At 39.5% G+C, this 6,000-nt stretch overlaps 1 protein-coding gene across 3 annotated transcripts in view; it reads right to left on the reverse strand.

Annotated features, from left to right (window-relative positions):
- Positions 1–5,647, reverse strand: part of LOC118775949 (polypyrimidine tract-binding protein 3-like) — a 55,290-nt gene extending 49,643 nt beyond the window's left edge. The window contains exon 1 of one of the 3 annotated variants that reach the window (XM_036525933.1): positions 5,541–5,647. The gene's annotated coding sequence lies outside the window, so the exon portion shown is untranslated. Of the gene's footprint in view, positions 1–4,504; positions 4,529–5,540 lie in introns of those variants that run through there. The other 2 variants (XM_036525935.1, XM_036525936.1) reach the window with 2 other exon arrangements.
- Between the last annotated feature and the right edge of the window lie 353 nt (positions 5,648–6,000).

Here is a 6,000-nt window from a genome sequence, read left to right on the forward strand (position 1 = left end):
AGGGCAACACTCGCAAGTTGCTGCAAGTGAGCTTCACCACAATAATCATACACAACAAGTCTGAAACCAAACCAACAAAACGAGAAACGACAGATATTAAAATCGAAATTAAAAAATCTGTCATGCTTTGGTAATTCCAGTTCTGCCAAAGGTAATAGCCACTGGACATGACCGATAGATTCCATTTCAGAAAATAAAATAAATGTGACAATAAAGGGAATGATTTGCTACATGAGCAAACATCATATCTTCACATCGACGAGCTCTTAGTGGAGAAAAGTAAACCACCAATCACCTTCACTTGGTTCTACCTTGGTTCTGCCCCAGCCCTTCTCCCTTTGCCACAGTAGATGCTTCCCGAGTGGCACAAAGCACACACTTTCTCCTTCCCCCTGAGTCCCACCTCAATACATAATAAAGCACAGGGAATACCGGCTCTCATGACGTGCCCTAGCCATTTATCCTTCTCTCTTTTGATTTGTAGGTCTGGCTGACCTTGACCTATTTTTTTTTTCCTACACAGTTCTTCATTTCAAATTTTGTCCTGCCACCACACATAAAAGATGTCCCTTAGGATCTCTTGCAGTCTTTTTGTTGAAGGTTTTGTTGAGTGCCAGGTTTTTCATTTGAACAGTAGTGCGGATTTCACATAGGTGTTGAATATATTTTTATTTGGCTTTTTATTAATTCTGAGTTTGATCTCCTCACAAGCGTCAATGCCTTGAATGCTGCTTTTCCAATTCTGGCTCTTATCTGAATAGAATGTGTGGACTGAAGACAATCCATCACATTGAGTTTGGTTACTGTTCCACATTTCATTGCTGCAGTACTTTAACTTATTACATGCTATAATGTCCATTTTAAGCCCACTTCACATCTAAGGTGGCATATGGTGAAAGGGGGGAAACAGATACAATATTGCTAGTTATGGTCTTTAACAAGCTATACCAATAGCTAATTTCATAGGATAAGGCTATTTTACAATTCTGGCAACCTATAAGCACAGGGTAATGCCAGGTAATTAGAAGATAAACAAAAGATGAATACTTCATACTGCAACCATCCAAAAGAGTACGTTCACCTTGAACAAATATTTATCTTTTTGATTTTCAGAAGCCATGTTTTTTTTAAAGAAATCTGACATCAATCAACAGTAATTGCAAGATCAGGACAATATTTCCTGTGGCTGCTAAAAAGCCATTGACAATCATGTCATGCACTGCAAATTTGCAACATAGCGTGTATTGTCTGTGGCCTGCCTCACACTGATACACACTACATAAATGCTTAGTAACACATCTTAAATTAGCTGAACACAGATTTTATTACTCGCTGTGCATGATTTGTTATAAGGATCTGTGATTTGGGAAACACTTCAAAAAGGCCTGACAAGTCTCCACTACCAATCTTTTTATTTATTTATGTATTTACTTTAAATTCTTATCTTATTATGCAGCAATACAGCATTTTTGGAACAAACTCAAAGTCTAAAAAGTTACATCGCCATCTTCCATTTTCAAAAAAGTACAGTGAAGGACTGCAGAGGATACTGCATACCAGTTAGGGTGAAAATGGAAATCAGTCAGACTACTATTCACAAATGAACTCTAGCTCCATCATTTGCTACATGCTGCTGTGTGAAACAAGCCTTCACACCTGTTAAAAAAGTAAATTTAAAAAAGTAAATTTAGTTGGTATACAAACTGCAATCAAAGCCATCTCTTCTAAACAGTACACAAATGATTTCACTAGCTGGATATCTTTGTTGCAGTCTATTTCCAAGTGCAGGTTTTTGGGAGTTCCTGTACCTGTTTTCAAACAGCACTTCTCAGCAGGAGAAGGCTGGATGGTAGTAAAATTCCATTTGTTCTGTGTATAGTACGACAACATGAAATTCACAAGGACGTACCAGTAACTTCTGACCAATCCTGCCGGCCCAACAGGTTAGGAATTCCCCTCCCCTTGGCTACTGCCAAAAAAAGATTACTACACTCTGAGGATCTATTAGCATTTAAATAGCTACAGGTGTCTTCAGAAATCATTATTTATTTATTTGGTTTTTGTTTCTCAGTCGGAATTGCAACACTTCAGCATATATTAATTTCCTGTTGCTTCACAGTAGTCAATTTATCCTCTTGCACCTGGATATAACCTATGATCAGAGGGTTTTTAAGTTTGATTTGAAAACCAGTGAACCAAAAATACCACATGTTACATGGAGAAAAATACACTTCATTTTGTATCAATGTTTCGTCAGATTTTACATTGTGCATAGAAAAGTGTGAGTGTGTGCAGAAGGTGACATCATCCCCTATTTTAAGGACAGTAGTACAGCTGGTTCCCTTAGCTGGAGACCCAAGTCTGTAACTTTGCAAGCTAACAGTATACAATATACAGCACACAACATACAGCATACAGTTAAGGCCATAGTCCAAAACCTGCAGCAGACCTAACTTCATTAGCTGGACACTGTCATTTCAGAAATAAAGTACACAGTTCCACATTACGTTAGTTATAACTATCTGGACAGAGTGCTACTACCACTATAGCAGAACACCTACAAAGAAACCACCCGCACGCTGTACATGTGATGGTATACAGTGACGGTGAGACTGAAGGGGCCTCTACAGGGTCATACTTTTCTCTCTTCAAGTCAAATCCTGTTTCTGCCAAATACTGCATACTATAATTTACTTTGTCATGCTTACTAAAACCCAGTGCCACAATTTGTGAGCCCCTCCTGCCTTACTGCTTAGCAGATCAGTTTATTATGTGTGACTAAGGTACATTAGCCTAGCTCTCATTTTAAGGTTTTCACAAATATAAACAGATTAGCAATGTCCAGTTAGACCACACTGGACAACAGTGCAATGCACTACTGAATACCCGTCATAGAGGTAAAATGCCTCCCTTGTTCACATGTGAATGGCTACCCGGAACTTAAATAAAGCATTCACTCCACATGAGAATTATACGACGTGGAAGTGGCAAAAGCTGAAATGGATAAGAGGACTTGAATTCAAGTTTTGCTCATAAGACAGAAAACAGACTTGTTCAAACTACCGAATTAATGTCAGTTAGAATATTTATTTCTGATGGGTTATACTGCCGCAGCACTCATTAAGTGCTGCTTCAATCATTTAGATTTAGGTCAATAAATTTTTTTTCCCCCCATCTCTTAATTACTAGAGGATTTGTCACAAATGCAGTTTTAAAATGTTTTTATGTGCAAACGTCAGCATAGTGCAGTACCACTATGAGCAGAGTGCTGAACTGGTGAAGATCCTAAAGCTGAATTCTCACCACTAGCCCATGAGGAATGAGGAAGCAGCAACACCATCCTACTCTCTTCTGAAAAGCACTTCTCACTGCCAAGGAGCCCTTGCTCTCAACCTGCACATTACCTGCACACTCCACTAAAGTGAATTCCTCTTACACTCCAAATGCAGCAGATGCACTCCCTTCCCTTCTCCTCTGCCATATAGGCATGAATATTTTTCTAATGGGCAATTGTAACTGCCTTGCTGGTGGACACATAACCCTCAGTTTAAATATTTTTCCTTGCACTTCGCACTTCATCAGCTGGCTCATTCTCTACCACCCAGCCCTAACATGCACCCCAGAAAGTCAGCACTGACACCCAGGTGCTGCAGCCTAATTAAGGAGCAAGACAATTCCAGTAGTCAGTGCTGTCAACTTAAAACTGTAGGCTTTAACACTAACCAAATATGTCACAGCACATATCATCACACTTTCTTAAACACCTCTTCCGGCTGCAGTGCTACAATGATTGCCAGGCTCACAACCAAAACCAAAGACAAGCATTTCTGTGCACCATAAGGGGACTGTAAACTCTGTCTGTAAACTCCAACCCTACATGTTTTAAAACAATATGCATCATTAGAAGGCTGCAATGGGGGCATCAATGATAAGGCAAGAGCAGGGCTATGGCACAGAAATGACAGCTCCTAAGGTCAGCCTGTATAACCACACTGTTTCTCAGCCAGTATGCCCAGCTAGTCCCTTTACACTGACATACCATCCTTGTCCGCAACACATCTAGTTATATGAGAAATGTATATAATTTGCCAACAATCCAAAACTGTTATTATAACAGTGTTGGATTATTGGCAATAAGATTTACATCAAGGATCATGTGTCTATTTCCAAGACATGACCAGGGGCATTTCTCAATTCACCAACCAGTTACTCGACACTACAGTTCTAGAGAGCTTTTAACATTAAACTTATAAAACTGATATTCAGCAGGTTCTTGAAAGCCAACCTTTTGTCTGCTTCAGTATATGCTAGCTATATGCCTCTTCATCGGTACAAAGCATAAAAGGATTAGTCACCTGTGAAAGTTTTCCTCCTTCCGTATGTCAATTTTCACCGAATGCACCTCTACATTTAAAAGGCCACGTCGCTAGTAAGTGAACACAATATCTGCTTCCGAGTTGTATGTAGCCAGCTTGCTACAATTTAAAAAGTAAAAGCAACGTACGTTTCAGGAAGTACCGAGCCTTTGATACCAGAGCGCCAGTGAAACAAACTTATCCTTCCGCTCATATGTTTCGTTGACTTCTCGCTTCATCAAGATGCATTGAAAATACACAAACGGGTGAAAACTGCATCGAGTATATTACTATAAGATTTGTAATTAAATGTACTTTGCCCATCTAAATCGCTGAAAGTCTCGGTTCAAAATGAAACAATTGTACAAAAGCAAAACATGAAAATCACGGTCCCCGCCCACAAGCCACATGCATTTCTGTCATACACAGACCAATCGTGTCACCTCTACAATTTCCTTGTTCCGCAATGGGTATTATTGCAGGATTAACGTGTATGTCCGTAAAACTTGATTTTTCTTACTTTGCGCGTGGGCGTTAAATGTTTCCCATGTTAAGAAAACGTGAACAGGAAAAACGTGCTTATCATGACAACCCTTCTGACGTTAAAATGGCACCGTAATATTCCGATTAATACATTGGTTTACTGATATGAAACACTAACCTACAATTTATTTTGCGATTTTTGGAAGAGGCAAGTAGGTGATCTCATCTCACAGAGATATAGCTAGAAATAGTGGAATTCGTCGCATGCTTTCTTAAGATAACTTTCACTAAACAACCAAACCCAAATAGACACTGCTGCTTTGAGGGGTAATAGATAGACCACTGCCTGGTGAGTGTTGAGTCATGTATACGCGAATAACAATAGCCTAATACGGGGAAGAAAAAAAGACACGATCGGGGCGCCATAAATATAACATGATGGAATGAGCTGAGTTTTCTTCCATGTCCCCCGCTTTCTCGATCCTCTCGGTAGCTTTCCACTGTTCACTTAAACAATACAGACAAAACCGCTACACTAAAACAGGGACTGAATTAACGCAAATTTAGTAAAAATAATAATAATAATAATAAAGAATTGACACTTGAATTCTAAAACACGTCGGTATGTTTTACGCATACAAACGACACATACACAGACCAACGATGTGAAGCAATAAATCGTACATTTTAAAATGCACTTACCCATCCATTGCACACAGAGAACAGAAGCAGGGTGAAGCAGTCGCTGGAGCTGTGAAGTCTGAGGTGTTACAACAGCTCAACCCACTGCACACTCGCAAGCACACACATTTTCGCTCTCTCGTATGGGCACAAAGAAACGCTTCCTGGTCCTGACGTGAACACAGAAATACACAGAGATGTAAGCTACACACGCCTCACCGCACAAAATGGTTACCTTATTTTTCCTGCCAAGCATTATGTTCTAGCGCTGTTGAACACAAGATAACGGAGTAAATGCCATGTCTGTTGTTCGTTCTTAAGTTATCACTACTGAATAAAGCAATAAACAAACAGCGATTTTTTGTTGTGTTGTGTTGTATTTGCCTATCTAAAGCAGGGGCACATAATTTAAGCCTCTATGGTATTAGACTGATACCATATTAATAATTTACTCAATTAGCGTTTGCAAAACAGGCAGCAA

Source organism: Megalops cyprinoides, chromosome 4, assembly GCF_013368585.1.
Source record: "Megalops cyprinoides isolate fMegCyp1 chromosome 4, fMegCyp1.pri, whole genome shotgun sequence".
NCBI lineage: Eukaryota > Metazoa > Chordata > Actinopteri > Elopiformes > Megalopidae > Megalops > Megalops cyprinoides.